Below are 24,917 nucleotides of genomic sequence, written 5' to 3' on the forward strand. Positions count from 1 at the left end.
GAGAGTTTCTTCGAGAAAAAGGCACACGGTCGCCATTTGGCAGGAGAGGAACCCTGAGACAAGACCGCACCCACACCCACCTCAGAAGCATCAACCTCAACTATGAAGGGTAAAGAAACATCAGGTTGCACCAAGATGGAGCGGAAGCAAAACTCTCCTTGATATCAGAAAAAGCCTTACGCCTTACTGACCAAGAAGAAAAATCTACCCCCTTTCTGGTCATATCAGTGAGTGGTTTAACAATAGAAGAATAATTCAAAATGAACTTCCTGTAATAATTGGCAAAGCCCAAAAAACGCATCAGCGCCTTTTGATTCTCAGGAAGCTCCCACTCAAGCACAGCGCGGACCTTCTCGGGGTCCATGCGAAAACCAGAAGGGGAGAGAAGAAACCCCAGAAATTGAATTTCTGGAACCGCAAACACACATTTTTCCAGTTTCGCATATAATTTATTCTCCCGCAGGATGAGCAAGACCTGACGTAAATGTTCCTTATGAGTTTTGAAATCGGGAGAAAAAATCAAAATGTCATCCAAATACACCAATACAAATTTTCCCATCAAATGATAAAAAATGCTGTTCACGAAATGCTGAAAAACGGCTGGGGCATTCATCAAACCAAAAGGCATAACCAAATTTTCAAAATGGCCCTCCGGGGTATTGAAGGCCGTCTTCCATTCGTCCCCTTCTCTGACCCTGACCAGGTTGTATGCCCCTCTTAAATCTAATTTGGAAAAGACTTTAGCCCCAACAACCTGGTTAAATAGGTCCGGGATCAGAGGAAGCGGATAAGGGTCACGAATTGTGATATTGTTCAGCTCCCTGAAATCCAGACAAGGTCTTAAAGAACCATCTTTTTTCTTGACAAAGAAAAAAACAGCGGCAACAGGTGACTTCGAGAGTCGTATGTGTCCCTTTCTCAGACTCTCAGAGATATAAGCACGCATAGCGACCCTTTCAGGTTGGGAAAGATTGTATAAACGAGATTTAGGCAGCTTGGCGTCTGGGATGAGATTAATAGGGCAATCGTACTCCCTGTGCGGGGGCAAATCCTGAACTCCACTCTCAGAGAAGACATCCGAAAATTCAGAGAGAAAAGATGGTACAGTCTTAGTAGCAACCTCCGAAACAGATGTCATGAGGCAATTCTCTCTGCAAAAGTCACTCCAACCATTTATTTGCCTCGCTTGCCAATCAATGGTGGGGTTATGCTTAGTGAGCCAGGGCAGCCCCAACACCAGAGGGGTGGGTAAACCGCTAAGGACGAAACATGACACATCCTCAACATGAGCATCACTCACAATTAAACGGATATTGTGAACTATGCCCTTTAATGATTTTTGAGAAAGTGGAGCGGATTCGATAGCAAAAACAGGAATATCCTTTCCCAAAGTGCGCACCTGGAAACCATGAGTTATCGCAAATTGATTATCAATGAGATTGACCGCTGCTCCACTATCCACAAAAATCTCACAAAAAATGTTCTTGCTCTCTAGCGCCACCCTAGCCGGCAGGACAAAACGGGAACTACAAGCAAACGGAAAACCTTCAATTTCCGCCTCAACCCTGCCAATAGTAACAGACGGAACATTTTTAAAAGATTTTTTCCTCTTTGTTTCTTTATTATACCCAGAGAACTGCCTGAATCTCCTAGAGGGACAAATATTTGCCAAATGATTAATACCTCCACAACAAAAACAAACCCTCCCATGCGAGCTGAATCTTCTATTGTCAGAAGCAATCAACCCCAGCTGCATGGGCTCCTGCTCAGAAGGGGCTGACAGCGACTGAGACCCCTGCGTGCAGAATGGGACCGCTGCACAGTCCTGGGACCGAGTATGACAGGAAGGAGAGATCTCTCCTCTCTCTCTAAGACGCCTGTCAATACGAACGGCCTGAGACATAGCAGAGTCCAAAGAAATAGGCCTTTCATGAAAGGCAAATGCATCTTTCAATCCCTCTGAAAGACCATGGCAAAATTGACTTCGGAGTGCAGCATCATTCCAACCAGTATCAGCTGCCCATCTCCGAAATTCTGAGCAGTATATTTCTGCGGATTGTTTACCCTGGCATAAGAGACGTAGTCTAGACTCCGCCAGAGCAATACGATCCGGATCATCATATATCTGACCCAGGGCTAAAAAGAATTCCTCCACTGAACGGAGGGGCCGTGCCCCCTCCGGCAGCGAAAAGGCCCAGGACTGAGCGTTACCCCTGAGCAGCGATATAATGATCCCCACCCTCCGTTCCTCATCACCAGAGGAATGGGGAAGAAGGCGAAAATGGAGTTTGCAAGCCTCTCTAAAACGCACAAAATTCTCACTACCCCCGGAAAACGTATCCGGGAGCGAGATCTTAGGCTCGGAACAAACTCCATGAACGCCAGCTGAACCGGTCACTTGAAGCTGAGAACAAGTCCTGCGGAGATCAGCTACCTCCAATGAAAGACCCTGAAGGCGTTCAGCCAAAAGTGAAACCGGATCCATGCTTAAGACGGTTATGGCGGCTTATAATGTCACGGAATGTGTACAGGAAACAATGCAAAACAACATGCATAAATGACTCGCTGGATCCAAAAGCTAAGGAACAAAAGGGAGACCCCTGTAGAAGACCTGGCACTTTCCCTGGCTGCTCAGCCTATGCATAGATCCGAATGGTGGAGGTATGCATATCCACGTACCTTGACTATATAAGCCCTGAGCACCCTACAATAGTGAGGGGACACGACCACCGGCTCCCTACACCAGACACGGAGGGAGTCAGGGTCACCTGGGATCCAACAAACAGAAAATAACAGATAACAGTTAACACTTAACTTTGTAGAGGAGAGGAGAACCAGATGGGCATGCACACATACTCCAGGAAGAAATATAAGCCGCCCAGAAAAGCCTTCTGGGGAAGAATTTAAAGGGAAGCAATTAGTCCAACACATGACAGCTGAGAGAGACTAACGAGAGGAGGAGCTGAATACCACAACACAGAAACTCAAGGGGGAGGTTCTGAAAAGCCTCTGTCAGAGCTTCTCAGCTGTCTGGTTGTGACAACTGGTCAGGGATGCAAGTATATAGTCCGGCCACAGAAGGAAAACACTCTTCTGCGCCTCACACCTTGGTACTACCTCATAGTGAAGTTGGCTCCACTCACTAATCTGTGGTGTGGAGTCTCCACTCTGCATTCTCTCCCACTAATCTGATCAGATCAACTCTGATCTGCTCTAATCTAATCCGTCTCACTAGGCCTGACCTAGGTATATATAGAACCTAAGTTTTATCCCCATCTAGTGGTGGGATGTAAAAATTACACCTAATCTGCCTGGTAACAGGGATTTTGCAGATAAATTAGTACAAAGTCACATAATACAGCATAATACAATTTTTAGGGTAAAAAGTGCTTTTAAGCAGAGCCCACACACATGTACTGGGACGCTGCATATACAGTATACTGTCCTCTGTAGTATATATACAGTGGGATGCAAAAGTTTGGGCAACCTTGTTAATCGTCATGATTTTCCTGTATAAATCGTTGGTTGTTACGATAAAAAATGTCAGTTAAATCTATCATATAGGAGACACACACAGTGATATCTGAGAAGTTAAATGAAGTTTATTGGATTTACATAAAGTGTGTATAATTGTTTAAACACAATTAGGCAGGTGCATACATGTGGGCACTGTTGTTGTCATTTTATTGATTCCAAAACCTTTAGAACTAATTATTGGAACTCAAATTGGCTTGGTAAGCTCAGTGACCCCTGACCTACATACACAGGTGAATCCAATTAGGAGAAAGAGTATTTAAGGGGGTAAATTGTAAGTTTCCCTCCTCTTTTAATTTTCTCTGAAGAGTAGCAACATGGGGGTCTCAAAACAAGTCTCAAATGACCTGAAGACAAAGATTGTCCACCATCATGGTTTAGGGGAAGGATACAGAAAGCGGTCTCAGAGATTTCAGCTGTCTGTTTCCACAGTTAGGAACATATTGAGGAAATGGAAGACCACAGGCTCAGTTCAAGTTAAGGCTCGAAGTGGCCGACCAAGAAAAATCTCGGATAGACAGAAGCGACGAATGGTGAGAACAGTCAGAGTCAACCCACAGACCAGCACCAAAGACCTACAACATCATCTTGCTGCAGATGGAGTCACTGTGCATCGTTCAACCATTCGGCGCACTTTACACAAGGAGATGCTGTACGCGAGAGGGATGCAGAGGAAGCCTTTTCTCCGCGCGCTTGAGGTGGGCTAAAGCACATTTGGACAAGTCAGCTTCACTTTGGAATAAGGTTCTGTGGACTGATGAAACTAAAATTGAGTTATTTGGCCATAACAAGGGGTGCTATGCATGGAGGAAAAAGAACACAGCATTCCAAGAAAAACACCCGCTACCTACACTAAAATATGGTGGTGGTTCCATCATGCTGTGGAGCTGTGTGGCCAGTGCAGGGACTGGGAATCTTGTCAAAGTTGAGGGACGCATGGATTCCACTCAGTATCAGCAGATTCTGGAGACCAATGTCCAGGAATCAGTGACAAAGCTGAAGCTGCCCCGGGGCTGGATCTTTCAACAAGACAACGACCCTAAACACTGCTCAAAATCCACTAAGGAACAAGTACAACGTTCTGGAATGGCCATCTCAGTCCCAATGACCTGAATATAATTGAAAATCTGTGGTGTGACTTAAAGAGAGCTGTCCATGCTCGGAAGCCATCAAACAGGAATAAACTAAAGATGTTTTGTAAAGAGGAATGGTCCAAAATACCGTCAACCAGAATCCAGACTCTCATTGGAACCTACAGGAAGCGTTTAGAGGCTGTAATTTCTGCAAAAGGAGGATCTACTAAATTTTGCTTTCATTTCTTTTTTGTGGTGCCCAAATTTATGCACCTGCCTAATTTTGTTTAAACAATTATAGCACACTTTCTGTAAATCCAATAAACTTCATTTCACTTCTCAAATATCACTGTGTGTGTCTCCTATATGATATACACTCACCTAAAAAATTATTAGGAACACCATACTAATACGGTGTTGGACCCCCTTTTGCCATCAGAACTGCCTTAATTCTACGTGGCATTGATACAACAAGGTGCTGATAGCATTCTTTAGAAATGTTGGCCCATATTGATAGGATAGCATCTTGCAGTTGATGGATATTTGAGGGATGCACATCCAGGGCACCAAGCTCCCGTTCCACCACATCCCAAAGATGCTCTATTGGGTTGAGATCTGGTGACTGTGGGGCCATTTTAGTACAGTGAACTCATTGTCATGTTCAAGAAACCAATTTGAAATGATTCGAGCTTTGTGACATGGTGCATTATCCTGCTGGAAGTAGCCATCAGAGGATGGGTACATGGTGGTCATGAAGGGATGGACATGGTCAGAAACAATGCTCAGGTAGCCCGTGGCATTTAAACGATGGCCAATTGGCACTAAGGGGCCTAAAGTGTGCCCAGAAAACATCCCCCACACTATTACACCACCACCACCAGCCTGCACAGTGGTAACAAGGCATGATGGATACATGTTCTCATTCTGTTTACGCCAAATTCGGACTCTACCATTTGAATGTCTCAACAGAAATCGAGACTCATCAGACCAGGCAACATTTTTCCAGTCTTCAACAGTCCAATTTTGGTGAGCTCGTGCAAATTGTAGCAAATTGATATTTTACTATGCAAGCCTTCTACAAGATCATTAATAAATATATTGTAGAGAATAGGGCCCAATACTGACCCCTGAGGTACCCCACTAGTGACAGTGACACAATCTGTGTACCGTTAATAACCACCCTCTGTTTTCTATCATTCAGCCAGTTACTTACCTACATACAGACATTTTCTCCCAGTCCAAGCATTCTCATTTTATATACTAACCTTTCATGCAGTTAATCATGTTATTACATGATTTCTATCTTCAGGTATGCCCTAGAAAGCCTGGCTTATAGCAACATTACCATAACACATTTAGTAGTATATTGTTTATCACAATCATAACTCCAATCAATCAACTCGCTGGTTAATGGCCAAATCATTACCAGCAGCCTGCAAAATGTAGTGACGAGAGCTGTAAGAAATTGAAAAATTCACATGATCTGCTCGTGTGCTATATAACCTCTCTGTATACAGTTGGTATGGAGGGTTAGATGTGCCGATCATTTAAAGGCTTCAAGCTATTTCTGTATTTTCATAAAATTAAATGAAATCTTTAAAGGATAAATAATTATTTATGATGTAACTCAAAATATGTGACTATGTATCACTTACATGTTCAGTGATTACATTATACAATGCTCAATAAGAATCACAACTACAAACATAGGGGTTCAGTAATCATACATTCACTGTTGTCCCTGTAAGCAAATCAGTAGGAGATTATACAGTAAGAGAAGTGAGAGAATAAAACTGACAAATGTTTTGAGAAAAAAAATATAATTACTAATATAATAATACTCACTATTTTTAAAAAAAACTATAATACTGCCTCCTATGTACAAGACTATAACTTCTATAATACTGCTCCTATGTACAAGAATATAACTACTATAATACTGCCTCCTATGTACAAGAATATAACTACTATAATACTGCCTCCTATGTACAAGAATATAACTACTATAATACTGCTCCTATGTTCAAGAATATAACTACTATAATACTGCCTCCTATGTACAAGAATATAACTACTATAATACTGCTCCTGTGTACAAGAATATAACTACTATAATACGGTCTCCTATGTACAAGAATATAACTACTATAATACTGCCTCTTATGTACAAGAATATAACTACTATAATACTGCTCCTATGTACAGGAATATAACTACTATAATACTGCTCCTATGTACAAGAATATAACTACTATAATACTGCCTCCTATGTACAAGAATATAACTACTATAATACTGCTCCTATGTACAAGAATATAACTACTATAATACTGCTCCTATGTACAAGAATATAACTACTATAATACTGCCTCCTATGTACAAGAATATAACTACTATAATACTGCCTCCTATGTACAAGAATATAACTACTATAATACTGCCTCCTATGTACAAGAATATAACTACTATAATACTGCCTCCTATATACAAGAAATCACAGAAAAAACTAAGATAAAAACATCCTGCACGATATGATACAAATTTGCGGATGTCCCTGGCCATATTATTGAAGAAAACCACAGAAACAAGATAATAATGCACTTATTAAAGCAGATGCAAGCACTATATATGGACTAAGTCCTCACCCTGATATGATAATGTCTGAGACACTTAGTCAATATATTTTGATCAAAACACATCTAAGCCCGCCACCAAGCGTCAAGGTGGTCTCAGGTCAGGCGGGTCCTACGCTAAACCTACCTAAGCCATTGGGCTTCTATGTTCAGGAGCGCAGACACCGCACATATGGTGTGCTGCTCCTAGTAACCTCCATGTGCATCAAGCAACCAATGGGAGGAGGAGCAAGCACAGCCATATGTACCACCTAATTATGGCGCTCATTGGATAGAGGAGGGGGGCAAAAGTGCAGAGGAATGCTACTCCCAAGATACTAGGTGCGCATTCACACTTGAAGGTGCCACTCCCTCAAGCAAACACTACATAAACAAAAAATCACAGAAAAGTGTCTGCGCTCCTGAACATAGAAGCCCAATGGCTTAGGTAGGTTTAGCGTAGGACCCGCCTGACCTGAGACCACCTAGACGCTTGGTGGCGGGCTTAGATGTGTTTTGATCAAAATATATTGACTAAGTGTCTCAGACATTATCATATCAGGGTGAGGACTTAGTCCATATATAGTGCTTGCATCTGCTTTAATAAGTGCATTATTATCTTGTTTCTGTGGTTTTCTTCAATAATATGGCCAGGGACATCCGCAAATTTGTATCATATCGTGCAGGATGTTTTTATCTTAGTTTTTTCTGTGATTTTTTGTTTATGTAGTGTTTGCTTGAGGGAGTGGCACCTTCAAGTGTGAATGCGCACCTAGTATCTTGGGAGTAGCATTCCTCTGCACTTTTGCCCCCCTCCTCTATCCAATGAGCGCCATAATTAGGTGGTACATATGGCTGTGCTTGCTCCTCCTCCCATTGGTTGCTTGATGCACATGGAGGTTACTAGGAGCAGCACACCATATGTGCGGTGTCTGCGCTCCTGAACATAGAAGCCCAATGGCTTAGGTAGGTTTAGCGTAGGACCCGCCTGACCTGAGACCACCTAGACGCTTGGTGGCGGGCTTAGATGTGTTTTGATCAAAATATATTGACTAAGTGTCTCAGACATTATCATATCAGGGTGAGGACTTAGTCCATATATAGTGCTTGCATCTGCTTTAATAAGTGCATTATTATCTTGTTTCTGTGGTTTTCTTCTCCTATATACAAGAATATAACTACTATAATACTGCTCCTATGTACAAGAATATAACTACTATAATACTGCTCCTATGTACAAGAATCTAACTACTATAATACTGCCTCCTATGTACAAGAATATAACTACTATGGGGGGCGGAGCCTGGCTGCAGATCTGGCCGGACGCATGTAGGAGAGCTCTCCTTCATATCACCTTGCTAACTGGTAAATTTAGCGGTCCAAACCACCCCAGAATGCGGAAAGCTGGCAGATATATGCCCGGAGAGAAACCAGAAGCCTGCAAACCGGAGCGCAGAACCTCCAACATGGAGAAATACCTCAACAAAAAACCGTCAGCTCCTGCACCGGCCGGTCCTAAGATGGCGCCGCCGGAAGCAGATGAATGGAGCAGGGACTCGGAGGGAGAGGAGGATACAAGCCTCGAGACAAGCCCTGAACCTCTAAGCACCGCTCCGGTGTCCAGAAGATTTATACAACAGGCATTGACAGCGGCCCTTACCCCAATCGTACAGGACCTGCAAGAAATAAAAGCAGATCTAAAACACATCGGCGGGAGGGTGGAAACGCTGGAACATGACCAGACGGTCATCACGAATTACATCAGAGCGGCCGGCGATAATACCATGGCTCTGGCAGCCTCGCTAGATACCGCATACTCTCTCATTGAGGACCAGGAGAATAGAAATCGGAGGAAAAACCTCCGGATCCGAGGCTTACCTGAAAGCATCCCTCATGAAAGCTTACCAGAAGCTGCCGGCGCCATTTTCTCCTCACTCCTGGGAAGTTCCAGTGCGGCCGATATTCAAATAGAACGCATCCACAGGGCGCTAAGGCCAAAACCGAAAGAGAAGGAGAACCCCAGAGACGTGGTGTGCGGTCTCCTGAGGTATGTGGATACCGCTGCCTTAATGCAAGCCGCCAGAAACCAGAAAGAAATCCTGCATGATGGTGCTAAGATTTCCATCTATCAAGATCTGGCATCCTCCACACTGAATAAACGGAGGGCGCTGCGGCCCCTCACTGACCACCTGCGCCACCACAAAGTGCCATATAAATGGCTATTCCCCTTTGGCCTCACCTTCACCATAGATGGGAAGCGCTGCACCATTCGCCTGCCACAAGATCTCCAGGCAGCCTGGGAGCTGCTGCAAACAGATCCACTAGATGTGCCATCATGGCTGCCGTCTGCAGAGATTGGGACACAGCTGCCAGAACTTCCAGAGGCTTCAGGATGGCTTCCAGCCCCGCAGAAGAAGAGGAACCAGCACAGGTCTAGAGACACTTGAAGTCCTAGAGACTATATTGATGTCCTCGCTGACTCTTTACTGCGTCTCTACGCAATCTCCAGAGAGGGGAAGGTTTCCACTTGTTTTTTGCTCGCCATAATTCCGCAAGTATACCTGTATACCACTTGCATTGTATTGCTCCTGTTCTTGTTAGTGCCGGCAGGGTAGATATTCTGCCTTGTCAATGTTACTTTTGTGCAGAACTGTTTGGACCAAATGTGCAAGGTGCTATTTCGCACCAGTTCAGCGGGTGACGCAATTTGGATACCATCATGAGTAAATGGTTCCACTTTGTACCCCCCCCACCTACCAGGGTTATCTGGGCACAAACCTGGTACATGTGCCTAATTGCATGGCTGCTCACGCCCGCTTCACTGCAGCTAAGTGACCTGCTGCAGTGTTGCTGGCATGGGAGCCATTACACGGTACTATTTGTCATGTTGACAGAGTATTTAGTTGTGAAGTTTTCTGTTCACCCCCTAGATACGGTCAAATGTGCATGTCTGGAATTCTCCGGTTCCAAAGTTGCCCTATTCTTGCAATGATGTCGTCCATTAAATGTACAACGTACAATGTTAGGGGCTTTAACACCCCACAAAAGCGCTCTCAGGTCATCCGTCTGCTAAAAAAGAATAACACAGATATCTGCTTCTTTCAGGAGCTGCATTTTAAAGAGTCTCATATACCCAAAATTCAAAACCCATACTTCCAGCACTGGTATTTTAGTGCTTTTGAAAAGGCAAAGAGAGGGGTGGGTATTGCTATTTCTAAGAGAGTACCATTTACATTGATATCTAAGCTGACGGACCCTGAGGGCCGCTTCATATTCGTGAAGGGCCTCATTGGTACACAAAAGGTTACGCTTGCCAGTTTATACAGCCCTAACCGTGGTCAGAAACGTTGGATCAAGATCACTCTGAGTAAACTGGAGCTATTCGCTGAGGGGATTAGGTTGATTGGGGGAGACCTCAATGTTACGTTGAATCCCATCATTGATGCCTCTGATGGTTCCTCCCAGTTAACCCAGTCAGCTTTAGGATGTATAAACAGATACATTTCAGATATGAACCTGCTAGATGTCTGGCGACTGGCCCACCCAGATACTAGGGATTTTACTTTTTTCTCTGCACCGCATAAATCGCATAAACGGTTAGATTACATATTATTGTCCAGCAACGCTGTAGATATGGTGGACTCGGCAGACATAGGTGTTGTGACCGTCTCTGACCACGCCCCAGTCTCCGCTGCCCTTAGATTCTCCAGTTTACCAGCCTCAGTCAGACAGTGGCGTCTAAACGAGACGTTATTGGATAGACAAGCAGATACCTTGATCCTAGGACAAAAATTAAGGGACTTCTTTGTAGTAAATGCAACACCCGGCATGCCCCAGACGACACTTTGGGAGACACATAAGGTGGTTATTCGGGGAGAATTAATAGCCTTAGGCAGTAGAGTCAAGAAAGAGAAGCAAAAGATCATTCATGATCTCTTGGTTCAGATAGCAGACAAAGAAGCGGTCCATAAACGGTCTAAAGCAATAAAAGTTCAGACCGAACTGAACAAGCTGCGATCGCAGCTAAAAGACCATTTAAACATCCAAAACGCTAAAGCCTACCAATACGCCCAATATAAACATTATTCCCATGGGGACAAGGGATCTAAGTTAACATCTTCCCTCACGAAACAAAAGAGAGATTCCATGTTTATTCCCAACATCAAATCCAGAAATGGTAGTATGCTGCATAAAACAGCTGATATTGCAGAGGAATTCCAGGAATTCTACAAACAACTTTATGGCCTATCGGACCCAGACCACCCAGACCCTTCATTACAAGAAGCAACAGACTTGTTTCTGAGAGGCCTTAGTTTACCCCAGATATCTCCACAAGAAGGTGACACCTTATTAGAGCCGGTCACTGAACTCGAAGTAAAAACCCTGCTAACCTCTATGCCCATGGGCAAATGCCCCGGCCCGGATGGATTCCCGGTGGGCTATTATAAAAAATTCCCAGATATATTGATCCCACATCTAGTAACGTGGTGCAATGCACTCCTGAACGGGGAAACCCTACATAAGCAATCTCTGGAGGCCACAGTCACCATACTCCCAAAGCCTGGGAAAGATCCCCTTCTCTGCGGTAGCTATAGGCCAATCTCACTACTTAACGTAGATATAAAAATTTGGGCCAAACTACTAGCAACACGGCTGAGTCGCTTGCTCTCCAAACTCATTCACCCCGACCAATCTGGCTTTGTTCCTGGGAGGGAAGGGAACCACAATTCCTGTAGACTGATAACTGCAATACAGTGGGCCAAGAAGAAAAATCTCCCTTTAGCGCTTCTTAGTGTTGATGCGGAGAAGGCCTTCGACCGGGTGAGCTGGGATTTCATGAGAAGGACAATGTCGAGGTTTGGAATCCCGACAAGATTTCAGGAGGCTGTCATGTCCCTATATAAAGGCCCGAGCGCAAAAATCAGGGTCAACGGTACATTGTCTCCGTCCTTCCCCATCTGTAATGGGACGCGTCAGGGCTGCCCCCTATCTCCCGCCTTGTATATACTGGTCATGGAGACTCTCCTTCAGGCTATTAGGGAGCATGTGGATATTCGGGGGGTGAAAACAGGAGATAACGGTGCAGAATATATTAATGTGGCTTATGCCGACGATTTACTGATCATGGTCTCCAACCCGGTCGAGGCCTTCCCACATCTTCTGAAGCTGTTTGAGGAGTATGGTAGGCTATCGAACTACAAAATGAATTATTCCAAGTCAGAAGCTTTAAATATTACTGCCCCGGCGAGCTCTATAGCCATTTTAAAAACCACTACACCCTTCAAATGGCAACCCACATGTGTTTCCTATCTGGGGGTTAAGATCTCCGCGTCCACGGACGACCTATTCCGGCTAAATTATACTCCCCTATTAACAGAGGTCCAAAAACTGCTTCAATCACTACGCCTCCCCTATTCCTCTTGGATGGGAAGGAAAAATATCTTAAAAGCGTTTGTCCTTCCAAAAATTATGTATATACTACAGATGTTGCCAATATTCCTACCTAACTCGTACTTTACAAAGCTCCGTAGGCTATTTGCGACTTACTTGTGGGGTGGGAAGAAAGCTAGGGCCCCTCACCAGAGGCTTGTACTGGGGCGTGGTCATGGAGGTATAGCACTGCCGGATGTCCAAACATACTACAGGGCCATACACCTGAGGAGGTGGTTGCAGCTCCACTCCCCTGCCTATCACACATTGGGCACGGAATTGGAACTAGTGCAGCTTACCCAACAGCAAAAAGCAGCTTTATGGGGTCAATCCAATGCATCACTGCACTCCTACGTGCTCCTAAAGGGCACCAGTTTGGTCATTAAACAGCTCAATAAGGCTCACGGGCTCCTACAGAACCCTCCCGGTGCGATGCCAGCAGACCTCATACCACACACTATCCAATCTTCAGGTACTCAGGTCTCACAGCCGATTTTATAGGGAAAGTACGTGGCACCCTACCGGAACAACACCCACTCAGTCTGATTTGGAAGGCAGCTAACTTCCTAGACCTCATATCTATAACGGCTGCTGGGAAACAGCTACTCACCCAGAAACCATGCGTACTGACCTCGACATGGTTCGAGAAGCTAGCGAGCCCCCCCTCCCCTCAACGCAAATTGATATCTAACATATATACGGCCTTGAATACGCCTCAGCGCCACATAACCCCACAATATGTTCACACCTGGGCCAACGACCTTCAGACCACTTTCTCAGAGACGGATATTCTCCGCATGCACGCTCACTCGCATGGCTTCTCCCGCTGTGTGAAGATCCAGGAACATTCATATAAGGTTCTCACGCAGTGGTACCTTACCCCCAAACAACTATTTCTTAGTGGCTTGAGTGACCACGACAGGTGCTGGAGATGTGGAGAGGAGGGTGGCACTCTTCTTCACATTTTCTGGTCCTGTCCTAAAATAAGAGGATACTGGGATAACGTCTCCCGGATCATTAACGAAATTCTAAACATTAAACTGACATTATCCCCTCAACTGGTCCTTTTATGGCTCCCAACAAAGGACCTTTTGCCATCAAAGAACAAGCTTCCTACACACCTGATTCAAGCTGCACGTGAAGACCCCCCTACAGTCTCTCAATGGTTAAACAAACTAGATCATATACACCGTATGGAGGAACTGGCAGGGTGGGAACTTAGGACACACGAGAAACATAAGAAGTTATGGGCCCCATGGGTTGAGTATAGGCGAGTGAATGGTACTTCAGCATCTTAGGGTTTTTTAGCAGATAACAACCTTATGATAACCTCATAGTCGTGACAGACACATTAGCAGGAACGGAAGAAGCCAACCATCTTCCTCTCTTTGGATCCATCAAATGCACCTCAACTGCCTGGACCGTATCTGTCCAGTTCTAGGGACATTTTGTATCCCCCCCCCCTTATTAGTTTATGTTGACCTTACCTACCTCAGGTTATACTTTGATTGTCAATTGCCAATATTTCCTGACCTTGACATGGAAAATGCACCTTTTATATGTCTTTGCATATGTCAATTGCGGATACGATGGTTCGCAACAATCTTGACATACACATCACTGTATGCTGTGCTTTTCTTGATGCTTTTCATATGTCTTAAGCATAATGTCTATGCATTTGTCATTTGCGGATATGATCGTGTGCAAGAATCTGGATGTATACATCATTGTATGTTGTGCTTTTCTTGATGCTTTTCAATAAAAAGACAATTGACAAAGAATATAACTACTATAATACTGCTCCTATGTACAAAAATATAATTACTATAATACTGCTCCTATGTACAAGAATATAACTACTATAATACTGCCTTTTATGTACAAGAATATAACTACTATAATACTGCCTCCTATGTACAAGAATATAACTACTATAATACTGCTCCTATGTACAAGAATATAACTACTATAATACTGCCACCTGTGTTATACTATAGATATGATACTTTTATATAGTCTTGTCTTTATGAGCAGTATTATTTCCCTGATATCAGGTACCCACCATTCATGTTCACACCATGACTGTGATGCCGTGTATTTGTCACTTAATGCTTCTAATGTTTTTTTTACATGTTTTTATGTATCTCACATTTGATAAATTCATTTTTTTCTGTTTCCTCCTTTATAAAATGATGATGTATTTATCATCTGTAGCGTGGCTGGTTCTGAGGAGCGGATTCTTCTGATGGAGCGGTAATGCCTTTGTCTTGCAGATCTCAGACTATTATTCTGTGTCTCCTGAAGGTTTCATTTCTCTAATTCTTACTAACAAATATGAATTTCTCGGCCCATTCATCCAGCTGCCGCGGCTGCGGAGGAGAGTTTATCTGCCGCGCTTCTCATCATCCGTCACATTAGTTGTAGATTTCACACCTGAAGAAAAGATGAATCTTACACGTTATATTCAGCTTCTATTACCACGCTGCATACAACAGCTGCTAATGCCGCAAACGTGTGCTATTCTTTATAGCGGGTGCGATACGAGTGTGAACAAAGGCAGATTTCTAACTGTGACATCTATTTATCTATCTACCTGTTCTATCTATCTATCTTATGTCTATCTATGTATCAATCTATACAGACAGGTCCATTAATATTGGGACATTAACCAATTTTTATAATTTTTGGCTCTATTCACCACCACAATGGATTTGAAATGAAATGAACAAGATGTGCTGTAACTGCAGACTGTCAGCTGTAATTTGAGGGTATTTACATCCAAATCCGGTGAACGGTGCAGGAATTACAGCAGTTTCCATATGTGCCTCCCACTTGTTAAGGGACCAAAAGTAATGGGACAGAATAATAATCATAAATCAAACTTTCACTTTTTAATCCTTGGTTGCAAATCCTTTGCAGTCAATTACAGCCTGAAGTCTGGAACGCATAGACATCACCAGACGCTGGGTCTCATCCCTGGTGATGCTCTGCCAGGCCTCTACTGCAACTGTCTTCAGTTCCTGCTTGTTCTTGGGGCATTTTCCCTTCAGTTTTGTCTTCAGCAAGTGAAATGCAGCTCAATCGGATTCAGGTCCGGTGATTGACTTGGCCATTGCATAACATTCCACTTCTTTCCCTTAAAAAACTCTTTGGTTGCTTTTGCAGTATGCTTTGGGTCATTGTCCATCTGCACTGTGAAGCGCCGTCCAATAAGTTCTGAAGCATTTGGCTGAATATGAGCAGATAATATTGCCCGAAACACTTCAGAATTCATCCTGCTGCCTTTGTCAGCAGTCACATCATCAATAAATACAAGAGAACCAGTTCCATTGGCAGCCATACATGCCCACGCCATGACACTGCCACCACCATGCTTCACTGATGAGGTGGTATGCTTAGGATCATGAGCAGTTCCTTTCCTTCTCCATACTCTTCTCATCACTCTGGTACAAGTTGATCTTGGTCTCATCTGTCCATAGGATGTTGTTCCAGAACTGTGAAGGCTTTTTTAGATGTCGTTTGGCAAACTCTAATCCGGCCTTCCTGTTTTTGAGGCTCACCAATGGTTTACATCTTGTGGTGAACCCTCTGTATTCACTGGGGTGAAGTCTTCTCTTGATTGTTGACTTTGACACACATACAGTGCTGCCCATAATTATTCATGCCCCTGGCAAATTTTGACCTAAAGTTACTTTTATTCAACCAGCAAGTAATTTTTTGCCGGGAAATGACATAGGTGTCTCCCAAAAGATAATAAGACGATGTACAAGAGGCATTATGGTGGGAAAAAAAAACATTTCTCAGCTTTTATTTACATTTGAGCAAAAAGTGTCCAGTTGGCGTAAAAAAGGAGAAGCCTTCAACCCAAAGAACACCATCCCCACTGTCAAACATGGTGGTGGGAACCTAATGCTTTGGGGGTGTTTTTCAGCCAATGGACCAGGGAACCTAATCACAGTAAACGGCACCATGAAAAAAGAGCAACACATGAGGATTCTTAACGACAACATCAGGCAGTCTGCAGAGAAACTTGGCCTTGGGCAGCAGTGGACATTTCAGCAGGACTATGACCCAAAACACACAGCAAAAGTGGTGAAGAAATGGTTAGCAGACAACAACATTAACGTTCTGGAGCGGCCCAGCCAGAGTCCAGACTTGAATCCAATTGAGAATCTGTGGAGGGAGCTAAAGATCAGGGTGATGACAAGAAGACCCTCCAACCTGAAAGATCTGGAGCTCATTGCTAAAGATGAATGGGCAAAAATACCTGTGGAGACCTGCAAAAAGCTGGTCTGCAATTATAGGAGTCGTTTGATTGCTGTAATAGCCAATAAAGGCTTTTCTATTGATTATTGAGAAGAGTAGGAATAATTTTGGACTGGACACTTTTTGCTCAAATGTAAATAAAAGCTGAGAAATGTTTTTTCCCCCACAACAATGCCTCTTGTGCATCGTCTTATTATCTTTTGGGAGACACCTACTGTATGTCATTTCCCGGCAAAAAATTACTTGCTGGTTGAATAAAAGTAACTTTAAGTCAAAATTTGCCAGGGGTATGAATAATTATGGGCAGCACTGTACACCTACCTCCTGGAGAGTGTTCTTGATCTGGCCAACTGTTGTGAAGGGTGTTTTCTTCACCAGGGAAAGAATTCTTTGGTCATCCACCACAGGTGTTTTCCGTGGTCTTCCGGGTCTTTTGGTGTTGCTGAGCTCACCGGTGCGTTCCTTCCTTTTAAGATTGTTCCAAACAGTTGTTTTGGCCGCGCCTAATGTTTTTGCTATCTCTCTGATGGGTTTGTTGTGTTTTTTCAGCCTAATGATGGCTTGCTTCACTGATAGTGACATCTCTTTGGATCTCATCTTGAGAGTTGACAGCTTTCAAATGCAAATAGCAGACTGGAAATGAACTCTGGACCTTTTATCTGCTCATTGTAATTGGGATAATGAGGGAATAACACAGACCTGGCCATGGGACAGCTGAGAAGCCAATTGTCCCATTACTTTTGGTTCCTTAACAAGTGGGAGGCACATATGCAAACTGTTGTAATTCCTGCACCGTTCACCTGTTCTGGATGTAAATACCCTCAAATTAAAGCTGACAGTCTGCAGGTAAAGCACGTCTTGTTCATTTCATTTAAAATCCATTTTGGTGATGTATAGAGCCAAAAATTTTAGAATTGTGTCAATGTCCCAATATTTAGGGACCTGACTGTATATCTATCAATACTTATCTCTCTCTCTCTGTCTCTCTTTCATAGCAGTCTCTTTCTCTGTCTCACTAACGCTACTTTCACACCGGTGACACTATGATCCGGCCCCCCGATCCATTATGCAGCAGTTTGTGTCCGGTCTATTCTAGCCATTTTTGCCAAATTGCGTCCAAATCTCCGACGGACCCCATTGTACTTATCCGGTTGCATAGAGCAGTGCAGGATCCGGAGAATTCCGGTGGGCTGTTCTCTGCCGTAACAGTCTGCCAGAATTCACTCTTGTTCAAAGTTGCGGTTCTATATCCGCAGGCTCTTACTATACCAGGACAAAAACCACAGCAACCGCAGCGGAATATGTCCGTCCGAAACACGGCATTTATGCCAGAAAGTGGCCAGATCTGGATCCCATTATAGTCAATGGGGATCCAGTGTTAAATGGTAGAATCTGGCAACGCCGGATCCAGTAAACTACGAAAGGCTGTTCCTGCCAGATAAGGTTACCGGAGAGAGAGCCCTTATCTGTTTGTTTCATATCTGTCTTTTTTGCTGTCTCTTATCTCTTTCATCTCTCTTTCTTCTCTGTCTGTGTCTTTCTTATCTCTCTCTCTCTTATCTTTCTCTATCTCTCTTATCCGTGTCTGTCTCCATCCCCTATCTTTCTCTGTCTCTCTTATCTGTCTCCAACCCCTATCTTTCTCTGTCTCTCTCTTTCCTGTCTCTGTCTCTCTCTCTCTTATCTTTCTCTATCTCTCTTATCCGTGTCTGTCTCCATCCCCTATCTTTCTCTGTCTCTCTCTCACTTATCTGTATCTGTCTCTCTTATGTGTGTCTCACTCTTTTGTGTCTCTGACTCTCTTATCTGTAATTCTTATCTGTCTATCTTTCCTGTCTCTGTCTATCTTACCTGTCTCTATTTCTCTCTTACCTGCCTCTCTCTGTCTCTTATCTGTCTGTCTATCGTACCTGTCTCTGTCTTGTCTGTCTCTCTATCGTATCTATCTCTTTCTATCTTACCTGTCTCTTTTTCTCTCTTATCTGTCTCTCTCTATCTATCTCTTGTCTCTCTTATCTGTCTATGTTACCTGTCTCTGTCTGTCTCTTATCTGTCTGTCTTTCTTACCCGTCTCTGTCTTTATCTTATCTGTTTGTCTCTTATCTGACTTTGTCTATCCTACCTGTCTCTGTCTGTCTCTTATCTGTCTCTGTCTATTTTACCTGTCTCTGTCTGTCTCTTATCTGTCTATCTTTATTATCTATCTCTTTCTATCTTACCTGTCTCTGTCTGTCTATCTTACCTGTCTCTGTCTGTCTATCTTACCTGTCTCTGTCTGTCTATCTTATCTGTCTCTGGCTATCTATCTTACCTGTCTCTGTCTATCTTACCTGTCTCTGTCTATCTTACCTGTCTCTGTCTATCTTACCTGTCTCTGTTTATCTTACCTGTCTCTGTCTATCTTACCTGTCTCTGTCTATCTATCTTACCTGTCTCTGTCTATCTATCTTACCTGTCTCTGGCTATCTATCTTACCTGTCTCTGGCTATCTATCTTACCTGTCTCTGGCTATCTATCTTACCTGTCTCTGTCTGTCTATCTTACCTGTCTATGTCTGTCTATCTTACCTGTCTCTGTCTATCTTACCTGTCTTTTGCTATCTATCTTACCTGTCTCTGGCTGTCTCTTACCTGTTTCTGTCTGTCTATCTTACCTGTCTCTGGCTATCTATCTTACCTGTCTCTGGCTATCTATCTTACCTGTCTCTGTCTGTCTATCTTACCTGTCTATGTCTGTCTATCTTACCTGTCTCTGTCTATCTTACCTGTCTCTGGCTATCTATCTTACCTGTCTCTGTCTGTCTATCTTACCTGTCTCTGTCTATCTTACCTGTCTTTTGCTATCTATCTTACCTGTCTCTGGCTGTCTCTTACCTGTTTCTGTCTGTCTATCTTACCTGTCTCTGGCTGTCTCTGTAAATGTATAGTATTGTAGCCATCGTGTGAAGAGTGCGGCTTCTTAGGCTAGTTTCACGTAAGTGACGAGATTCGGCAGGCTGTTTCGGCAGAGATCATGCTGCCGGAGCTCTCTGGATTACTGGGACGCGCACTGGCCCTACTAACCATATGGGGTCCGGCAGAGATCCGCTCGCTACCGGGCAAACAAAACCTGCTGCACAGGACTCCCTTATAGTTGATGGGACCGGCGGGCATTCCAGGGCCAGATGGCTCCTGTAGTCTGTTCTCGGCCGGATCTCGTGCCGTGTATGTGAAGCTAGCCATGTGTGACTTCCATCAGCCCAGGTGTGACGGCTCTCCGCTCCATCGTCAGTAGAACCTTCCATCCTGGATATTTTATCTGATATATTTTTATTTGTAAGAATTTTAAATTCATACATTTCAGCAGAACTGAACCGACCCCTGATGCCGCCTGTGTAGTAAAGCCCCCACCAGGGTTGCCAACCGTCTAGAAATGTCTGGACAGTCCATAAAAATAGGCAACTTTTCTCCTGTGTCCGTGAAAATATATAGACGTGTCCGTGATTTTTTTGAGGCTGGTGCTACCTGACTAGATTAATTTAGTGGTAATTTTCATCATTTTCCAGCTCACAGTAAATGCTGGTGATGAGTTCAGTATATTGAGCTATAGACGCGTATTATTTACAATAATTATTATTTATTATGTCTGTCTGTGATTTTGGGACAAGTTATCCAGAGAAAATAAAAATTCTGGTTGTCAACTCTGCCCCCAACCCCATGGCACCACTTTGTCTCTAAAACCATGTCCGATAAAACCTCCAGTCAGACTTTTATATAATTGATTGCTTAGTACCAATCCTGTGGACCCCCCCCCCCCCCCGTCAATATAGAGTTCTGTGTACATACATTACATTACTAAGGGTCCATTCACACGTCCGTATGTGTTTTGTGGATCTGCAAAACACGGACACCGACAATGTGCATTCCGCATTTTGCGGACCGCACATCGCCGGCACTCTCATAGAAAATGCCTTTTCTTGTCCGCGGACAAGAATAGAACATGTTCTATTTTTTTGCAGAATGGAGGTGCTGATACGCAAATGCGGACAGCACATTCCAGCCCCATTGAAAATTGCGGAGCGGATGCGGACCCATTTTGCGGACGTGTGAATGAACCCTTATCCTGTATTGATCATGAGTTACATCCTGTATTATACTCCAGAGCTGCACTCACTATTCTGCTGGTGCAGTCACTGTGTACATACATTACATTACTTATCCTGTACTGATCCTGAGTTACATCCTGTATTATACTGCAGAGCTGCACTCACTATTCTGCTGGTGCAGTCACTGTGTACATACATTACTTATCCTGTACTGACCCCGAGTTACATCCTGTATTATACTCCAGAGCTGCACTCACTATTCTGCTGGTGGAGTCACTGTGTACATACATTACATTACTTATCCTGTACTGATCCTGAGTTACATCCTGTATTATACCCCAGAGCTGCACTCACTATTCTGCTGGTGGAGTCACTGTGTACATACATTACTTATCCTGTACTGATCCTGAGTTTTACAGCAAGACACGGAGGCGAGTATTGCTATCTCCTTCTTTACTGAACCACCAATAGCAGCAAAGAGAAAGAATTTACATACAAGGAACCATAGCAACCAAGGTCCCTCCCCACTGGCCCCTATAATAGGCCGCTCTTCCTCTGTAACTTCCTCTTTCTTTGCTGCTGCCACCAAGTTAAGTACATCTTCTTCTATGCTTGTGTCATTGACGTTTGGTGTCTTTTGCGCTGTCTACCCCAGGGTGACTAACCCTGCTTGCTCGCAGCGCTCCCTTTGCCTTATGCGTTCTGCCTATTGCTGGGGCGGTTAGTTTAATTTTCCTTGCGCTTATTACCGCGCTGGATTGCTTCCGGTGCCACCTCCCCGCGTCTTCCTCCCCTTCATTTCCCTTCTCCCTTATCTCAGGGAGGGTTCGCTACCCCAGCCAGTGGTTTTGTGCTTGGATGGACCTACCGGTTTGTCACTAAGGTTCCCGGCATTTGGTGGGCGGATCCTCCGTCCCTTCTAGCTGCGGCATCGTCCCTGGCACTTCCTGAGCAGTGGGGCAGCGAGATCTCGCGAGATCTCGGCGGCCATCTTGGGATTGGCTGCCGCGATTCGCGGGCCTTTGAGGGGCGGGGTTACAGCGTCTCCTCTTCCTTCCGGCCATTCGCGTCCTGCATGCAGCACGGTCGGCGGCTCCTGTTCCCTCTACCAGCTAGCATCCAGCGCTTCTCCCCGGCACCTCTCCTTTAGTCAGTGAGTGACATATTCGTCCGGTTAGCGCTTTAGCCAGGCCATATTGCAGGAATGTCTGTACCCACATCCCCTCAGACTGCCGGTAGGCCCCCCTCCCCCCCTGAGGGATCCGGCTCCTCTCATGTGGATGCTCAGGCGTTGGCCCTGCAGCGATCAGTGTCGGATGCGATCATGGCAGCCATGGGCTCCATGTCATCCATCCTTTCTCAGACCATTACCCAAGCCCTGTCCGTCCCACCTTCCAATGTACCTTTGCAGGACCCCATTGCCACACCGCAGCCTACCTCAAATGACTCTCCTATTACAGAGGAGGTTTTGACTGGTGCGCATATTGCCACCCCAGAGACCGTGCTTAGATCACGGAAGAGGGCCTCTTCCCGCCAGGCAGAACGGGCGCGGACATGGAAATGCGCTAGAGCACAATCTCCGGAACTATCTGGCTCTGACAGAGCTTCAGACGAGGAGGCATTTGCGGACATGGATTATGAGGCAGAGGAGGAGGTCACCCCCCCAGTTCAGGGCCCCTCGGCTGCCGTTGCGGCGACCTCCTCTGCCAGGGATGTGGTGTCCCCTTGTACAGCTTCCCACTCTGTGGCGGTTCTGGATGACTCAGGAGAACCTATGTTCGACCCTGAATCTTTACATCACCCGCGTTCGGCGGAATGGCTCCCCTCCCCTCATGTGGGGGCTTATTTGGAACACTGGGTGCGTCACTCGCTTTCCCACGAGTCACGCAACAAACTCAGAGCTGAGTGTCCCAGGCCATTGGTTCCCAATAAGGTGTGCGAGACCCCAATAGTGGATCCCAAAATGGCTCAATTTCTGGCCAAAACTGGCTGGAACTCAAAAAAGGGACTGGATTCAGCGCTCCGCAGCTGCCAGGACAAGATTTTGGATGTCCTCGGTCCACTGACCAAGATCTTGGAGATGGCCGAATCAGCTAGGAATGAGGGATCCCCAATAGACCACGAGGAATTACGGGGCTGGGCCCAGAGGGCCATCTGCCTTACCGGTAACGCCAATACATCAGTGGCGATTGAGAGGCGCAAGTCTATCCTATTCAAGATAGACCCTAAGTTAGCTAGCTTGGCGCTCACTGAGGCGGGAAAGGAAGCCCAGGGCCTCCTTTTCGGCGAGTCTTTCATTAAGGACATGAGCCGTTTTGTGGGCACCTTTACTGCGCTTGACAAGGCCCAAAGTTCTATGCGCAGGGTATTTCAGGGACGGGTCTCTCATCGGGCCGGCAGTGGTAGGGGCCGCCTGTCCGGCCGTGCTAGTTTCCAGGCCCGCGGAGCAAATAGAGGTGCCGGTGGACAACGGCCACCTTTCCAGGACCAACGTACTCCGTCTCCCTTCTTCGCATCCAGAGGACATCAGTGGCGTTCTCGCTCCTTCCGGGGCAACCCCAGCCATCGCAGACCCTTGGGTAAGTCTTCCCCAGATTGGGGATTCTATGGTACCTTGTGTAGGGGGCAGACTCCGACTCTTTTTTCATGCTTGGAGTCTCATCACCTCAGACCCGTGGGTGCTGACCACGGTCAGGGGGTTTCACATAGAGCTCACGGGGTCTCCCTACCTTGTTCCCTCCCCCCCCCCGCTTGTCCCCCTGTCGCACCCAGATTGCGCCCTGGTGGACGCTCCCTCAGACAAAAGCGGGCAATAGAACGAGCGTCCCCTGCGCGGGGGTCTGTAATCAGCAATATATTTCTCGTTCAGAAGAAAGGCGGACAGATGAGGCCGGTCATCAATCTTCGTGCGCTGAATGCGGTAGTTCGCTACCGTCATTTCAGAATGGAGGGGATCCACCTTCTGCGGGACTTGCTAGTTCCTGGGGACTGGATGGTGAAGCTGGACCTGAAGGATGCTTACCTGACGGTCCCAGTGGCCACTCGTTCCAGGGACTTGCTCCAGTTCAGGTGGAATGGCAAGGTCTGGAGGTTCACCTGTCTGCCATTCGGACTGTCTTCAGCTCCTTGGTGCTTCACCAAGTTGCTGCGTCCAGTCGTGTCATGGTTGAGGACTCGGGGCGTCCGCCTCATCATTTACCTGGACGACATCCTTCTGATGCACGAGTCCAGGGTGGGATTACTGGAACATCTCCAGTGGACATCGGATTTGCTTTCGGATCTAGGATTCCTCCTCAACATAGAGAAGTCATGCCTCATCCCGGCTCAGAGGATGGAGTTCTTAGGATTCACGGTGGACTCTCTCTCGGAGTCCCTCAGTCTGCCGACGGTAAAGTTGCAGGCGATCCGCAAAGAATTGAGACATGCGCTCCTCATACCCCATCTCTCATTGCGACACCTGGCCCGCATCATCGGGCTTTTGGCCTCGTCCATTCAGGCGGTCTTTCCAGCCCCGTTACATTACCGGGCGCTCCAACGACTGAAGATCGCCCATCTTCGGACCGGTGCTTCCTTTGCGGACGCGGTGCTTCTGGACGCGGAGGCCCGAGAGGAGTTGAGTTGGTGGATTTCCAATCTGGAGGCGTGGAACGGCAGAGCGATCTTCGGGTTCTTGCCGGAATTGACAATAGAATCAGATGCGAGCCTCCAGGGTTGGGGTGCCCATTGCAATGGCGTTTCCACGGGGGGCCCCTGGTCAGCGGAGGAGTCCCTCCTGCACATCAATGCGTTGGAGCTCCTTGCGGGATCTTTTGCGGTGAGGAGTTTCTCCAACGGGATTGCCAACGCGTGCATCAAGCTACGGATGGACAATATATCGGCGGTCCAGTATGTCAACCGGTTGGGGGGTACCCGCTCGGC

The sequence above is a fragment of the Bufo gargarizans genome, chromosome 4 (genome assembly GCF_014858855.1).
Source record: "Bufo gargarizans isolate SCDJY-AF-19 chromosome 4, ASM1485885v1, whole genome shotgun sequence".
Taxonomy (NCBI): domain Eukaryota; kingdom Metazoa; phylum Chordata; class Amphibia; order Anura; family Bufonidae; genus Bufo; species Bufo gargarizans.